We start from the raw sequence: 18,142 nt of genomic DNA on the forward strand, positions 1-18,142 counted from the left end.
CAAGGTAAAATAGGCCCAAGCAGAGAAACTGAACAGCAAGAAAATACTGAGATAAAATTTAAAAATGCCTTTATCTAAGTCTTCAATTAACCCTCATCTCTGCAGATAGGCAGGAAAATGCCTGAGAATATGAGCTTTATTTAAAAAAAAAAAAAGAAGAAAAAGCTCATCTTACTGAAACTCAAAACTGTTTCAGAAAACCATATGAATCACAGGTGAAATCTCATCAAAATCCATTGCAAAAATATCTGATAAATTTCAAACTAACAGGAGAGACTGCTGATAAACCTATGTGCAGGTGGTGCTGGGGCCCAGGACTTGACGGTGTTGAAATGCCTTTCCCTGGAATGCTGCTCCTGAACAGGGACATCTCAGCTTCTAGCCTTAGCTTGCTTCAGCAAAAAGAAGGGAAGTGCTTTTCCTGAAGCCTAACTAATTTGTAGGAGCTCTCTGCAGAAGAGGTGGAAGAATAGCATTTCTGGCTGATGCCTCAAATTTTTTATCTGCAGGGATGATTTTGAGGGTTTCAAAATTTCAAGACTACTAATTCGCCCTTAGCTACCAGTCTTCAGTAAGGACCTGACTTTTTTTTATTCACATATGGCTGTTAGGAAAAAAAACATCTCTTAGGATCCATAGGGTCCTTCACTTTGTGTAGAATTATTCTTTACAAAATTTTTCTGTAGTTTTGAAACAGTATTATAGAAATGTGGGTGTTTTCCCTGCCACAGGAAATAGAAACAAACATTCTACTAATCTGATTCTGTGATGTTTCTCTATACTGTTAATGGAAGTGAAAAGTATTCTTAAAATTGTGAGCATTGTGATTTGACTCTGGTTGTAGAATAAGACTGACGATGATGTGAGGCAAGAGCTGTAGTTCTTGCCTTCTACTCTTCCAAGGGCAGTATGTAGCAAAGGGTTGCCAGCACTTCAGTTCAGTTCAGTGACTGTAGACTGATGCATAAAGAGCAGCATCCAGATGACAGTGATTGACTTTTGTGAGATAAAAAACAGAAAATACTAATGAATGTGATGTTGTGGGCTCAGATTGCTGTCAAATCCATTTATTCTGTGAATTTCATACAAAAAGCATTGGAGAGAAACTCAGAACTCCTGTGGTTTAGAGCAGGGCTAATACTAGCTAGCCACATCGTGCGAACAGTTTTCCAGCTCATGCGCCAGTTTCTTGAGAAGTTGAAGTTACTGTAACACAAGGGAACAGAAGATGACTAATAAATAAATAAATCAGAATCCATTCACTGAACTGCAATATTTGAGTCACCAGCGTGCTGTATGACAATGTTTTCCTCTTACTCCATTAGGGTGTGCTGACTGAATCGATACATACACTTAACAGCAAGTACTTTCAGACTGTCTGCAAGCAGAGATGAGTAATTGCTACTGCAGGTATGACACATTCATAATACCTCATAAAGAGTAATATCCCCATCCAACGTGCACACACAATATGTCATGTTAACTTAGTTAATCAGTAGTCAAAACCTGTTTGTGCCTTATCATATTCCTTCTCGAGCAGCCCATTGAATTTAACCTGCTTTATGCAAATTAACCTGATATTTTTCTAATACTGATACCATCCTTTGAAATTGCAATAACAAAGTTCCAGTCTTGTGATGAATGTTAATTTGTAATTGATGTTGTTGAAGACCCTGTTCGCTGTCCAAAACAGCATCTTTTTTTCCAGAGATGTCTTCATTGCTTTTGCTATGCTGGAACTCCTGTAGGTTACTGTTCAGAAATGCTCAAATGAGATTTCATGACAAAACAGTAGTTCAAACAGAAAAATGTCATTTTATAATTTCTTATGGAAAAAAGTCAGACATTGATACTTTCATTTGAAAAAAATGCCATTGTAAATGATTACTTGGAGAATTTTTCAGCAGGAAATGTGGATCAGCTGTAAAAATATCAAATTTTGTATTCTTCTCTTTCTCTTCCAATAAGAAATGGGCATTAGTGAGCATTTACTTCTTTATAATGATATGTGTAATTACAAGAGTCAAGGAAAGAAGTCACTACTGAAGTGATAAGAGAGTTTGTGTGAAAAAGAGGTTTTGCATTGATCCTGCTGTGCACTGAACTCAGAGTATTCTCACTTCAGCAGGCAGTTATGTACAACCTTCATTCCCTTCCCATTAAAATTATGTCTTCCAAGTCATGATTTTTCCTTCATGAATAAATATGTATCCTCTGTAGCAGAGGAACGTATCTTGAGATGTTCTGGTCTTAGGAAGCAGAGATGTGTCCTAGGTAGCTGGAATGAAATTCATTCAGCATTTAACTTGAATTCATTCTTAGTTCAATTGTGAATTGAGGCAGAAATCAGTAGACTGGTCCTAGGTAACCTGTGCTACAGCAGAAGACAAAACTTATAACAGGAGTTTTGAATAATTTGGTGCATCAATTAGAGTTCACCCTTAGTACCAGGAAGTGAGAGATGTATTAATCTATGAAATATTTCTGGCTAGTGCCCAGTTCTAATGTTTATCTCCTTATTGTTCATAATAGAAAAAAGTTAAAAGAAAGATAGTATCTGCAGAAGAATGAATTGCAGTGATGAGACATTTAAACCCCCACCACCCAGAGGTATACTGGTAAAAATACTGGTAAAGTAATTAGATAGTATGCTTTTAAAAACTGCTTAAAACATTCCTTCTAAGAAGTTTTAGAATGTGATTTTTCACATTTTACACAAGGCAGTACTTATTTGCATCAGTGAAGAAAATAGTGACGAGGTGATACAGAAATGAGAGGGAAGAAAAAAAATAGGAGTGCCACCTATGTGTTGAAGTGAAGGGACAGGTCACTTTACTTGGCCATTGCTACACCAGCCCTGGTGGAAAATTGCAGGAGGGTGTGTGGTAACTGGGGGATAACTGCTGTCACTTATATCTTCCTCCATCACCAAGACATTTGACCAGGAAAAACTCATACAGGGTTCTCAGTTTCAAACAAACAGGGAAGTTTCAACTTATGCACCATATATTAGTCAGCTGTCTTCAGGGAAGTTATTTATAGCTAGATCTGACTACCTCTTGGCCTCTCCATGTTCCTGTCCCGTTCTCCCCAAATTCTTGATGCATTTCCAAGAATATGACTAATCCGTTTCTCTAACTGGATCATGCTTCACACCCAGGTTCTTTCACTTTGATGATTCGTTTCATCATGTTCCTGTTTACTAATATTTCAGTCAACAAGAGTTGTTTGCTGCCTGAGGGGAATGCAAGAGTAACAATGGCTTAAATTATTCCTAATCAAGTTCTAACTTCTACCTGATGGGAAAGATGAGAAATTTATTATTGTTAATTTAATCCTTGTGAGACATCAGATGCTTTGGTGTTGGGCATCAAGATAAAAACTCAACTACATAAACAGTGAACAAGATTAAAGAATGGCGGTGGTAAGGTTTAAAATGAAAGAACATACGTTTATTTTTGCCAATGAATGCAAAAAGTAGTCAGAAGAGTTACACTTTCTCTTGTTTCATTAACACTTGTCTGGGCCAGTGTGTATCAAGAGATCTATCCCTGCTTCATTTCAGTGAGATTGTAATTTTAGAATGTAGGTGAAATAATGTTATTTAATCAAATGTAGTACTGGTTGAAATCCTGTTGGGCAAATTGAGCAGTAGAAAGCACGGGAAAGCTATCATAAAGACACACAAACAGGAGGCTGCAGATGCTGGAGAGTGATCATTCGTATCATCTGCTCCCAATAGAAAGATCGTGTTGGGATCTGGCAGGGTTCATGAGCTGACGGGAGATAGATGGGGAAGTGAAGAATAGCCCCAAAGCCTTCTGTACTACTTGGAGAAGTTCCCATGGTTATGGAGTGACGGGTATAACTCTGAGCATGATCCACAGTGGAGTTCAGGGACTGGAAAGGTCACTGGGACAATCTTCCTATCTTTTACTGATTAAAGTGAGAATAATTCCCCAGTGCATCAGTATTTCTTTTCTTTATGCATCCTGTCACGCCAAAAGTCTTTGAGACCTTACTGAACTTTTTATAAAGACATTGCATGGCTGTCCAGAAGAACACGATCAAGATATTGCTGACAGTGTGGTCAGATAAGAAATCTGTGGAAAAAAATGCAATAGATTAGTAATGTTCTGATAGTTATTTAACCAGTTGAAAAAGCAGGTAGGTACTCTAACTGGATTGCACCTCGCTTCTCTTTAATACAGGGAGATACAGTATCATGCAAAAGCACTTTTTATAGCCTCATAATTTTTAATTTTTTGAAGACTAATCTAATGTGCTAAGCAAAAAGCACATTTTCCCTCCTGCTGAGATCCAAAAGTCAGAAGACAATTACACGACTATTTATCATTCTATCTGCCCTATTGCAGCTGCTATTTTATCAGTTGTCATTTCCAGATATAAGCAGGTAAATTAATTCCATTTTTTACATTGTCATTGACAAGTACTTATAAGCTAAACATTGAAGTTGTCACTTAGCACAGAATTGATAAGTAAAAAATGCTGGTAATGGCAAGAATCAGCTACTTTTTCAAAAAGAAACCATCATTTGAAAACCAAATATTGTTCACAAAAAAAGGAATTATAGTGAAGTCTTTTGCCACACCTAACCTAGCTTGTACCTCAGGTGACAATAGCAGTGTTATACCACTTTTATCAAAAACAAAGCTAAACTAAGTTCTTTGCTTGGTATCAATTAAGTGACATTTTGTAATTCAAAGCCACTTCCCAGATATTTTCAAAGTTGTCTACTGCTTTTGATGCTCTTCTATTTCGATTTGGATGTAGTTTTTTCCTACTCTTTCCCTTGTCAGAGGAAAGACTTCTGCTGCCTGTTTGTGTGTTTCAACATTTGTTAAAATATTTCATTTTTTTCCCTAAGACTTCCTAAATTTATATATTCCAATATTCATATATATTTTTCCTTTACAACATATTATATATATATATAAAATACAACGTATTTATATATTATATATCTTATGTATTTTTAAAAGTCTTAATTATTTGTGCTGGCTTATTACATTTCTGACAATAAGATCTGCCCACAGTAGATTGCATTTTTCATCTGCTAGAGTACGCATCCTTTTCAGAACAATCTTCCCCTGATTAGCATACCACTTCCATTAGCACATGGAAAAAATGAACTTTTCTTCTTGCATTTAGTTCCTAAATAGCACTAAATATGATTATGGACAAGTCACAATGTGTGAGATGAGCTGTTGGCATTTGGAAGGAGCACCACATTTGAACTGAAGGCACACAGTGGAGTTACAGTGGAGTATCATTACAATTCTTGTGTGGTTACTTGATTATTAGAGTGTTTGCTGTGTGACTATATTGGGTTAACGGTGGTGTCAGGAAAACAGGAAACAGCAGTTTGCCATGAGTGGTAACCACTCTTGGTAACCACTTGAGAGTTGTTACATGTTAGTGGGGGAGTTATTGGCTGTCAGGAGCAAAACTTGACCTCCTGGTGAGTCCGTGTGACTTTTTCAGTCCAGTGGGCAATAGCTAGCATGAATGGAGGAACTGAAATAGTAAATGAGCTTTTTTTCTTGCTAGGAGTAAGGCTGTCTGAAGTTGATCTGCTGGTGAGAAGTACTTGTTGGATTTCTTAAGAAGCTTGAATGGGTTTTAGAGAGTGTCAATATGGTGAAATAATGGTAAACTCTGGCAAGGGTATCTGGATTTGAACCAAAGATCTCTCAAATTACAGTCAAATCCAGTGACCTTTCCTTGACCTTCCGCTCCTGCTCATGCAAGGCCACTGTTAGGGTTTTAGATGAAAAAAGACAAATGCAGTATTTTTATTATTTGGGGATTCACTTTCTCAAAATTATTTTGTCTCTCCTCATTAAACTACTTAAGTTTTGACAAATCTGAGAGAATTCATGTCTGGTTGCATTCCCCAAAGGAAAAGTTTATTTCACAGGTGTGCCAGCTAAGCAGACATGATAATTAGCTAGAAATCCAAATTTAGAAAGTGGAAAAGGCTTTCCTAATCTTTCACATTCTCTCTTGTAAGATTGAGAAGCTTGGACTTGGGACAATTTACTCAGGCACACAAAACAGAAAAACAGTTGATTTTTGTAATGATATTTTTCTTTAAAGAGCATCCATGTAAAAGACTGTTGAGGACTGAGGGAGTAGGGAGTGGGGATGTTACTGTTGGTAACAGTAGGGGCTGTCCATACCAGATGTGATACACGACTATGACTGACAGGCACGTAACCCTGTTTCCGGTGAAGAAACAGTCACTCTTTCTTGAATCTTATTTGGAAATAGAACTTTATTACATTAAAAATGAAAGATTAAGACACAACCCTGTAGAACTGTTGGTGTTTCTTTGTAGTCTTTCTATTAGACTTGGTAGGGTTGGTAGCGTTAGTTCAAAAGTACTTCAGAAAAAGATGCCTGGATTAACAGATTTCATTTTATGATTCATGTTGTGATTTTTTGTCATGGATTCTGGTAGGAGAGTCAAGATATTCTCTCAAATGTGTGCTAAATAGAACAATTCTTTTTGGACAAATAATTGTGCAGTTACTGGAGACAGCAAAATGGAAAGAATAAAAAAAAAGACTAACCAACGCAACCCTAATAAGTCTCATACTTGAGTTAAATACTTAGTAGTCCCTTTTGTGCATTCCATTATATCACTGAACTCTATATACTCATGACCAGCCACATGCTTTCATGTCAGGAAAGGATTCCCAGTCAGCTCTTTATTGGTTATGGTTACCAGGATATGCATACTTTAAGCTGTGTAAATCACAGTAGTGTTTTCCAGAATTAAGGAGTCTGCAGCCTCCTCAAGTTAGGGATTTTGTAACTTGTGCTATATGCTTGCCTAGAGAAGCTTTAAGAGAGGATCTAGTTCACCTGTAGTGTTAAAATGATTATAAATTATCATATCTTGTTAACTGAATTAGCTTATAAAAATATTCTATTCTGCGGAGGGTTGTTTTTTTTCTTGTAGTGGAATCAATCCTCAGGACTCACAGCCTTCATGATTGCATGAAGGCTCTTCTCTCGTGATAATGAGAGATACTCCAAAGGTACTTGATGTGCTTGATATATAATGTTCAATTTATTTCAAGAATCTAAGGAATAGAATGTGAAGGGTTGTCTCTAAAGAATAGTCACGAGCAAGTTGAAAGCTATGGGTGATGAAGACTGATGCAGCAAAGGGAGCCTTGCGATCGGTGTCAACTACAGGTCACCCAACCAAGCAGAGCCTGTTAATGAGGCCTTCTACCTCCAGCCACAGCAGGCGTTGTGATCACAAGCTCTTGTCCTCCTGGGGGACTTTAACTACCTGGACTTGAGCAAGGCCTTTGACATGGTCCCCCACCACATCCTTATCTCCAAATTGGAGGGATGTGGATTTGATGGGTGGACCACTCGATGGATAAGAAAAAGGCCGCAGACAGAGAGTGGTCATCAATGGCTCTATGTCCAGGTGGAAGCCGGTAACGAGCGGCGTCCCTCAGGTTCTGTCTTGGGACCGGTGCTCTTTAACATCTTTATCAATGATATCGATGATGGAATCAAGGGCACCCTCAGCAAATTTGCTGACGACACCAAGCTGAGTGGTGTGGTTGACATGGTGGAAGGAAGGGATGCCATGCAGAGGGACCTCTACAGGCTTGAAAAGTGGGCCTGGGTGACCCTGATGAGGTTCAACATGGTAAAGTGCAAGGTTTTGCACTTGGACTGGAGGAATCCCAGGCATCCATACAGACTGGAAGGAGTGGTCCTTGAGAGCAGCCCAGCAGAGAAGGACCTGGGGGTCTTGATTGATGAAAAACTTAACATGAGCCAGCAGTGTGCTCTTGCAGCTCAGAAAGCAAATGGTATCCTGGGCTCCATCAGCAGAGAGGTGACCAGCAGGGACAGGGAAGTGATTTTCCCCCTCTACTCTGCTCTTGTGTGGCCCCATCTGGAGTATTATGTCCAGGTCTGGAGCCCCCAGTACAAGAAAGACAGGGAGCTGTTGGAGAGGGTCCAGAGGAGAGCCACGAAGATGATTAGGGGACTGGAGCACCTCCCCTATGAAGACAGGCTGAGGGAACTAAGCTTGTTCAGCCTGGAGAAAAGAAGGCTGCGGACTGACCTCATTGCAGCCTTTCAATACCTAAAGGGAGCCTACAAACAGGAGGGGAATCAACTCTTTGAAAGGGTTGATAAAAGCAGGACAAGGGGAAATGGTTGAAGTTGAGGGAGGGAAGATTTAAGTTGGATGTCAGGGGGAAATTCTTTACAGAGAGAGTGGTGAAGTGCTGGAACAGGCAGCCCAGAGAGGTTGTGGATGCCTCATCTCTGGAAGTGTTCAAGGCCAGATTGGATGGGCAGCCTGGTCTAGTATTAAATGGGGAGGATGGTGGCCCTGCATGTGGGAGGGGGGTTGGAGATATATTATCCTTGAGGTCCCTTCCAACCTTGGCCATTCTGTGATTCTGTGGTTCTGTGAAGGTGAAGCTGGACCAGGTGCTGGGCTACCTGATCTAGCTGTGGATGTCCCAGTTCATTGCAGGGGAGGTTTAGGTTGTGTATCAGGAAAAACCTCTTTACAGAAAGGGTTGTTAAGCACTGGAATAGGCTGCCCAAGGAGGCAATTGAGTCATCATCCCTGAATGTGTTTAAAAACTGTTTGGATGTGGTGCTCAGGGACATGATTTAGCAGTGGATTGTTGGAGTTAGGGTAGTATGGTTCGGTTGCAGTTGGACTTGATGATCTTTAAGGTCTTTTCCAACCAAGCAATTCTATGATTCTGTGATTCAGAGAAGTGGGAATAGATGACCTTAAAAGGTCCATTCCAACTCTAAGAATTCTATGATTCTATGATTCTATGATCTAGTTTAAAGATGTGGCTAATCTATAAGCGTCTAAAGGAAATGAGTTTATATGATTAGGGAGACTGTTTTTTCTTAAGACATTCACATCCAGCAGCTTCAGGCTTCATCATTCTTTAGAAGACCTGAATAGAATAGTTCAGTTGGAATGGACCTTCAAAGATCATGAAGTCCAACTGCCTGACCACTTCAGGACTAACTAAAAGAGCAAGCATAATAATGAAGGTGTTGTTCAAATGCCTTGTAAACACTGAACTATGGGTCAGCTATAATGGGGATTGACGACTTCTGAATGATAATCTGATGAGATTATCATTAGCAAGCAGCTTTTTTTTTTGCTATCATCTGCCTAGCAAAGGAGGTTACCACCCCAGGGCTTGTTCCAACAGAAGAGATCACATGAGCTGTGAAGTATCTATATCAGGAAAAGTTAGGTCACTCTGCTGGCTAAGCCAATTTTGAAATGAACAAGGGAATGCTCTTCAGGTAAGTCTCTTCAAAGAGAATATCAGTATTCTAGCTGAGAAGTCCACTGAACTCCAGAATATTTAATTTATTTTGGTTTTTATCTTTCTGTGAATCTGTGAGTCAGATAATCAAATAAGAACCTTCCATACATATGTATTTATTTCCATATCATATAGAACCCTCCTTCTAGTGGGTAGCAACCCTGTGTCAGCAACCCTGCCCATGGCAGAGGAGCTGGAACTAGATGACCTTTAAGGTCCCTTCTATCTATGATTCTGTAATTTATAAATCATCTGCTTATGATGTGAATTTCCTGCAGTCCTCATGCCATATTTAATTGTACTTGCTATAGTCAGCCAAGCTGAGAATGAAATCTGAGTGACTCAAATGGCTCATGCTAACACAATGGCCTATAAATTAAATGCAGGGTAATAACCAGGAGTCAATCTTGGGCCTCTTTCTATTAATATAGATTCTCTTGTCAGTATTTATAAGGAGATGCATTGTTCAGCAGACATGGTAAGCCATCTGCAATCAAAAGGAGGTTATATTTGAAAGTTTTTATAAAGACAAGGTGGATATAAATGATTCATCTCAAATAGGAAGCATAATGTGGTTGGTGATTGTTATAGCCATGGGCAGTGCACGGACTTTTGTTGCTAGTATTAGCCTTTTTCATTCTGTGTCAGCTTGATACTTTGTTTTGTTTTGCTGCACACTTTTGTTATTTGTTGTTTAAAATATTTCTTAAAACAAAACAAAACAAGACAAAACAGCCCTGCAGTTATGTCTGTTGCAATTCAGAACCACATCAAGATGTGTTAACTGGTGTTATTGCTTCATGGAGGATGAAGAAGGGATAGCTTTTACACACCTGTTGTTCAATGCTAGCTTTCTCTCAAAAGTTGTTTTTTTTTTTTTTTTTTTTTTTTTTTTTTAACTTTCAAAGGTGCTACTTTGCTTTCCTAATGTGATCATGGCCATTTTTCTTAAACATTTCTCTTTCCTGCAGAGAAAATAAATAACATCCTATCAGGAGATTATGCTTCTCTCCCTGTCCTGTGTATATATTAAAAAGAGACCTAAACTGCAAATAACTTAACACTTTAACTTAAAATATGTATATAAGACATTTCAGACAATCACTTACTTGAAATTATTGAGGACAATCAGCTTTACCAATTGGAGAAACGTACACATTTTCAGCAAATGTGCTGACTAATTAGGAGGGTCAGATTAGGAGATCAGAGCTCATTGTTACTTCAGCTGTCTTGTATATACTCATATTACATTTCAAGTGTTGTATTGATTTTATATCACTCATTATAAAACTCAAGTAAGCAATGTAAAAAATAAAGTAGTCCTTTAGCCAGTTGATCATGAATACATTTGCATACCAAATTTTTTTCATGAATAGATCTAGAGAATGAAGAAAGACGTATCAGTTAGTGAAAGCCATATTTCTAAGGAAACTTACACTGCAACCTGATGAGCATTTATTTTAGCACCAGTATTGTTGTTAGAGGCTCTTACTTATTGCATATATTCTTATCCCAGTATGCCTGAATGACTGTAACTGCCCATCACTGTTAACTGAGAGTATCCAACTCAAATGTTTTGACATACATGGTTGTGTCATTTCCTTGCATGCTTTTTGTCTGTCTGTATGGTGAAGGTAGTAGATAATACAGACTTCACAAGACTGCAGCAGACATATTCCAGTGTGAGCAGGAGTGAACAGGATTTTTCCAAACACAGTGGTTGTGTGCCCCACTGTCTCTGTGCTATCTTTGGAAGACAGGTGTCTTCACAGGGCCAGAGCACTCCATTGTCTATGTGAGCAGAAAGAGAAAGGACAGAGTTCCACCTGCCTGGGAAGTAATCTCTCTTCCCTCTCCTCAAGGGAGGCCTAGAAAAATGGTATTACACGCCACTGACACAAGCATGGGCAAATGCTAAATTAACATGATGCAATTCAATAAATATAACTACATGTATCAATACATTCAATTTATTATGTTTTGTGATAACTGAAATGGAAGATCCTCAAGAAATAAGAGAAAATTTAGTAATCGTGAAGACTGTGTAAAACTTAACAATCTGTAATTCATCTCTGTAACTTCTTCTTTTAAAGGAAAAATAAAGACAAAAAAAAAAAAAAGTTGCCATCTCTGCAATATATTCATAGCAAACTATAAAATGAGAGCTGATCTACTAGCAGTCATGTAGCATATTAATTTTACCCACTCTTCTTTACCATTTATTTCCACCACATTTCCACCACATAGTATACTAAAGGAATGATTAACACAGCTGAGCAGTGCTGCTATTGTCTCTGACTTTTTCTCCCTTTCATGACTCAACACTGAATTCTAACAACTTCTGAAGTAGCTTTGAAACCCTGCCAAGAATTCTTCTATTTCATGATTAATATGTCTGTTTTGTCAGACATATGATGTCATAAAATATTGCATTTAGACTAGTTTTATTCAGATCTGATTGTGTGATTGTTGCACATCACAAGACGCAAGTCTTAGAGTAACAGAAGTAGTTCAAGTCCTAGAGAAAAGCTTTTACTCATTTTGCTGCATATGGAGAGAGGCACCAATCTGTGCCTGTGCTTTTAATAAACGAGATTGCTATTATAGTCAGAAATCATTCTGACTTCCAGAGAATATCTGGAAGGAGTATGACAAGCTGTTCTGAACTGCTATCTGAGGGTCACACTCATTTTGTCAGATGGTGACAAGTTGCTTGTATGAATATTTTTGAACACCAGAAATTTTCATGATTTCCAACATAAATAGCTTTAATACTAGCTTACATTTCTGGGGTAATTTCACCTGCATAACTGAGACTTGATAAAAACTATAACAGGAGGATACGGAATTGTGTGGTTCAATTTTTTTTATAGGTAGAATATTGGTAGGACATTAAACAGAAAAATGCAAACTATTTTGGACTATAGTTGGAAGATCTTCGCAGGAGAATGATGTGAGTGAGTAAAAGGAAAGCAGAAACCTAACTCTACTTACTACTGGAAACTCTACTTATTTGAAATTGCAGAGTAGTATGGTTTGCTAATTTGCACATTTTCTTGCATTTATTGAAAGGGAGGGTAGAAGACATTGTGAGATAAACCTCCTGATGTTCTTTTTCTGCACACTCAGGAATGCCAGCTACTTTACTCACCGTCAACTTTCTTGCATTGCTGATGAGAGACAGCTGGAACTGTCTGAAGGATAAGATGGACTCTGAACTACAGAGTACTGTGGTACATATCTGTAAGCCCCTTACGTCTGTGCCTGAGCACCTTATACCATTTTGCTGTGTTTGTCAGCTTTATCTCAATGAAAGCAGGAAGTATTTTAAGAACATTATGAGAAGGCTTCTTCAGGCACATTTTTTTTGCTGAGATTTTCTGTTTTTCTTTATGGATCTTTCCAAGCTACAGAGTTGCTTTTCATGCTGTAACCGAGAATCCTACTGTTACCTTGACTAAAGTCAGTGGAATGACAGGTGTAAAGCTGGTGTGGTGGAAAGGGGGCCCATTTTGTACAGCTGCTCTACTAAGGAGCACTAGCATATTGCTTTTGCAGTCATCAGCTTTGGCTGAAATATGAAATTAACACAGTCATAGCAGACTGGAAAGCAGAAACTTTTTACTTCCTCAACCACTCCCTCCACACACACACACCTCACCCTCCACCCCCGCCTTGTTTACTTAATATACAGCTAACTGGGAGCATCATGTGATATCAGCAATGGGGAAAGACACTTTCCTTGCTCAAAAATAGATCAGGAGGAAACCTGGCATTTCCTTGCCTACTTGCCTGCTATGTTCACTAGTCCAGGCAGCCTTACTCAGAATACCTGCTGAGAATGAGAAATGAAATTCTGGCAAAGCAGCTGGGAGTCCCAAGTCTGCTAAAGTCATTTACAAGTTTCTCCTCAGAATAAATGACTTTCAGGCTTTGCTGCTGGTGTGCTGTAAATGTCTGATTAATTTCTCTAGTAATAGGGAGCAGTGTGGGGAAGCGTCTGGTGAGAGAGGGCTACTTGGTGCAAGCTGGGAGATACTGCAAAGTGACTCAGCAGAAACTCCTGTTGTCACCAGGTTGAAGAAGTCATGCAAAAGCAGCGTGTGCTGTTTTTTCTATTTTCATTCTTTACACCCATCTGTGCCAGTGAAAAAAAAACCCTGCAATAACATGAATGAGTCACGTCTCACATTGCTCACTATTTGTTTTGAAATTCTGAGGCAGACCTGAGAACTGGGCTACTCCTTCCACAATGACTTAGCTGTAAAAACAAATACAGATTGATTGAACACTTGGCTTGAGAAGTTTCACCAGGTAAATGGGTCTCTATATTTGAGCATAGACTTGATCTCTGTAACAGCTTGAAGATTTATGTGCTGGAGAGGGGCTCAGGCTAGACTCTCAGAACTGTGAGGCCTTGATGCATGCAGAACTGCAAGATCAGTGCACACAAACAAATAGGCAGAAGACTTGTTTTTGTGCATTTGAGCTGTTGCAACAAATGCTTTCTTAAAATAGTTAGACATCACCAAGTGATTTTGGAAGCCTTGCAAAGTTTCAAATTCCAAATCCTCAGGGTAACCCACCTCCTTTTTGCATAGCAGGAAAGGAGCAGGCTTCAACCAATTCTGCACAGAGACTGTGATAAAGATGGAGCTGTGCTTAGCAAGAGGTGGTGTGGAGGTCTACAGATCAGGATAGCTTCTTTCTACATCTCCTGGGCTTTCTCTGTGCTCTATATTGGATTACCTCCCTTCACTCTCCCCTGCTTGCACTATAAGCAGGTGACACTAGATGACAGATTCAAAATCACAGGAGGTTGGCAGCTGACTTGTCCCACTCTGATCCTGCAGCTGCCAGGCACCTGACACGTGCTTCCATGTGCACCCAAAGAGGGGTCCAGCTGCCACCCTCGTGCTTTCAGTGCTCAGCAGCAAGTACCAGCAGCCCAGGGAAGGGGATTAAAGCAAAGACAGGTGTTTGTGACAGCTAAGACCACAACAGCGCTTTGCTCTGTTGCTAAACTTGCTGGGCTTACTTTGTCCTGCTGGACTGATGCTGCTCCGGATGGATGAAGGAAACTGTGATTTACAAAAGAGGATCCCTGAACGGGATGAGGCTCATGCCATAAGGCAGCCATGATCTACCCACAGCCACATGCAGCCCAGCACTGCTCACAGTGCGGCCTGTGTCCTTACTACTGCATCATCATGGCAGCAACTCTGCACACCAAGTGGCGCACCCTGGCCCTGGGACATGGGGAAGGCGCAATAGAGTGCTGATGAATAATAAGGCACTTTGCTTACTTTGCAAGGAAATTGTGTCAATTTTCAAAGATTACAATTTGAAAAGACATTAAATACAGAAACATGCTGCCAAATTCGATGCATAAAAAGGAACGCTTTCTAAAGATAAAATAACAGTACTGTAAAATAATCTGTCATTTCAACAAAACATTAAAAAAAAAAAAAAACTTAAATGGAGTTTGTTATAAGGGCTAGTTAGGTGATCTGATCATAGAATCATAGAATCACAGAATGGCCTGGATTGAAAAGGACCACAATGATCATCTAGTTTCAACCTCCCTGCTATGTGCAGGGTCACCAATCACTAGACCAGGCTGCCCAGAGCCACATCCGGCCTGGCCTTGGATGCCTCCAGGGATGGGGCATCCACAACCTCCTTGGTCAACCTGTTCCAGTGCGTCACCACCCTCTGTGTGAAAAACTTCCTCCTAATATCTGACCTAAGCCTCCCCTGTCTCAGTTTAAAACCATTCCCCCTTGTCCTATCACTATCCACCCTCGTAAACAGCCATTCCTTCTCCTGTTTATATGCTCCCTTCAAGTACTGGAAGGCCACAATGAGGTCTCCCTGGAGCCTTCTCTTCTCCAAGCTAAACAAGCCCAGTTCCCTCAACCTTTGCTCATAGGAGAGGTGCTCCAGCCCTCTGATCATCTTAGTGGCCCTCCTCTGGACTCAGTCCAAGAGCTCTGTGCCTTTCTTGTGCTAGAGACCCAAGGTCCAGGTGGGACTGCAGGAGAGCTGAGTAGAAAGGGTCAATAACCTCCCTCTGCCTGCTGGCCACTCCTCTTTTAAGGCAGTCTGTATCAAGTCTTTTTACCAGACCTCTCTTACTAGGGGAAAATATCCTTCACTTCACAGTCACACCTTATTCATGTGACCACTTTTTGGAAGTACGTACATTTGTAAACAATTATTGTCAAGGATGAAACACAGGAATAGTAATATTTCATCAGAAATCTCTGACGAGCATCTTGAGAACTCATTAGGAATGATAACCACTGCCATTGAACCAGCCTGATGCAGTAGTTTCTCAAGGTCAAGCATCCCACTAATTATGTTTTTGTTGCTCTCTGGCTTTTATATTTTAATTAAGAAAAAAAAATTAAAACATAAGTTTTGTTACTTTATACATTAAATTTGTTATATATTTTATGTGTGGCCCAAAGCCCTGTTTGGTAAGCATGGCCCAGGCAAGCCAAAAGGTTAGTACAGCCATGCCCTAAGGCAAAACCTGATCTATCCACAGAATGTGTCTTACTTCACAAGAAAAAAGAAGCCACTGGTCTGGTTTTGTCTTTGTCTTGCAGGAAATTAGTGCCTTCTAATTACCTCACTCAGCAGCTGCATCTTCTGCTAGAAAGATATTCATAGATAGAATCATAGAATCATAGACTGGCCTAGGTTGGAAGGGTCTTTAAAGTCCAGTTCCGACTTCCCTGCCATGGGCAGGGCTGCCCCCCACCAGCTCAGGCCCCATCCAACCTGGCCTTCAGTGCCTCCAGGAATGGGGCACCCACAGCTTCTCTGGGCAGCTGTGCCAGCACCTCACTATTGGAACCAGTCTGGTTAAACACGCAGTTTTGGAACTGTGGACTATGCTTATTTATCATGTATGGTGAAAGCCCCTCAAAGGGAGAGGGGCCTTTTTTAAAGCTTCATGTTTTTGCATTTTGCTGGCTGGAATGTGTCATGAGAGGTTTTGTGATCTACAGAGAGTGTGTACATTTTTTGGAGCATTGCCCTTAGCTGCAGAGTTAGCTGGCATCTAGGGAGCTAGGGGCTGCCTAAAGTATATGACTAGAAACATTTCCTGAGTGCAGAGATAATTCCAGTGTCTCCTGCCTCTTTCCTGACCGTTAACACAAACCAGTGTCCAGGTGAACACAGGAAAACTGGATGGATTTGGGGGTGAGCAGGCCAGAGACTGCTAAAGGAGAGATCACTTACTGCAATACATCTGCCATCTCTCTGAATACATCTTTCACCCCAAGAAGGCCCAACAAGCTGTCCGCTGAATAGAGCCACAGTGGTGCATTGCCACTATGCAGCACTGTGGTGGGAGGGAGCAGGGTTGGCAGCAGGAGCCCCCTGAGAAGCAGACAGCATTTCCACTCAGCATGCTCCAGCATGGGGCTTCAGAAGGGAACTTGAAGAAAACCACAGTGCCAGCACAGATAAAAGTCGCAGATTGCTTTAGTTATTTTTTTTGCATGCAGAAAGTCAAACTCCCCCTCGTCCCTTACGAAAAAACACTGTTCATTGCGCGCAGTAGATGGTATTTTTTTTCTTTCCTTTTTAGTAATCAGTGAAAGAAAAAGTAGAGTATTAGTGAATAAATAAGCAATCAAATAAGATACTACTTTTCCACTCATGGTGGAAGTATGTGGCTTTTGCTTTGGAAATTGCTCGTACCTCTGTGCAGAAATCATAGAATCATAGAATGCTTTGGAAGGGACCTCTAAGATCATGTAGTTCCAACCTCCTGCTAGAGGCAGGGACACCTCCCTCCAGATTAGGTTGCTCAAAGCCACATCCTGTCTGGCCTTGAATGCTTTCAGGCAGGGGGCATCCACAACCTCTCTGGGCAACCTGTTCCAGTGTCTCACTGCCCTCACAGTAAATAATTTCTTCCTAACATCTAGTTTAAATCTACCGTCTTCCAGTTTAAAGCCATATCCCCTTGTCCTGTCGCTACATGCCAGCATAGAAAGTCTCTCCCCAGCCTTCCTGTAAGTACTGAGAGGCATGTAAAAATCTTTCACACCTATGCTGACAGCTATTCTCTAGACCTTATCAACTCTACATGCAAATTAAATGAACTGCTTAAAAAATTAAAGACTTTCAGGAAGCTACTGTTTGTGAAGAGAGTAGAGGTACGCCCTATGTCTATGTTGCCACTGTGTTGCTCTACAGCAGCTCCACATCAAGCTATCAGCAAGCAAATAAGTATGGTCCTCAATTCTGTTAGAACTTTGTGCGGTTGAAGTAAACCAGGCCTGAGCGCTCAAGCTCAGGGGGATGTGCAGTGGAGTCTATAAAAACATAAATGTAGTAAGTCAGCCAGGATCACCTGTTTGTCCTCCCTCCCAAAATGAGAGAGGAAACCAGCTGGAATCAGCACAAGCAAAAGAGCTGAGCTTTGTCTAGCAGCAGGCAGTCAGGGTGCGGCCAAGATAATTCATGGGCTGAAGGATTGGTTCAATTAGTAAAAATCTCCTGACGATTGGTTAATACACCAAAACCACGCCAAGATTAGGAATTCTATTAAAAGAAGAGAGTTAGAAGCAGCAAGGAAAGTTAAAGGGGCAAGAGCCAGAAATGTTTGCCTTCCCTAATGATGCTGAGAGCTGCATTGCTGGCAGGATTTTAGGCTTGACAGACCTCTCTAGTTCATGTTTATATAGATGCAAAAGTACTAACGTATTTTGAAATAGGCTGCAGAGTGTTATTTCAAAAATGAC

The 18,142-nt window shown here is 40.3% G+C and overlaps 1 protein-coding gene across 5 annotated transcripts in view; it reads left to right on the forward strand.

Annotated features, from left to right (window-relative positions):
- The window catches only part of TMC1 (transmembrane channel like 1), a 117,211-nt gene that overhangs the window by 27,298 nt on the left and 71,771 nt on the right, over window positions 1-18,142 (forward strand). For 3 of the 5 annotated variants that reach the window (XM_085212718.1, XM_085212723.1, XM_085212719.1), the window contains one exon: window positions 1,326-1,410. The exons of the other annotated variants lie outside the window; for them this stretch is intronic. The gene's annotated coding sequence lies outside the window, so the exon portion shown is untranslated. The remainder of the gene's footprint in view (window positions 1-1,325; window positions 1,411-18,142) is intronic. 5 annotated transcript variants of the gene reach the window in all.

The sequence above is a fragment of the Meleagris gallopavo genome, chromosome Z (genome assembly GCF_905368555.1).
Source record: "Meleagris gallopavo chromosome Z, MGAL_WU_HG_1.1, whole genome shotgun sequence".
NCBI classification, from domain to species: domain Eukaryota; kingdom Metazoa; phylum Chordata; class Aves; order Galliformes; family Phasianidae; genus Meleagris; species Meleagris gallopavo.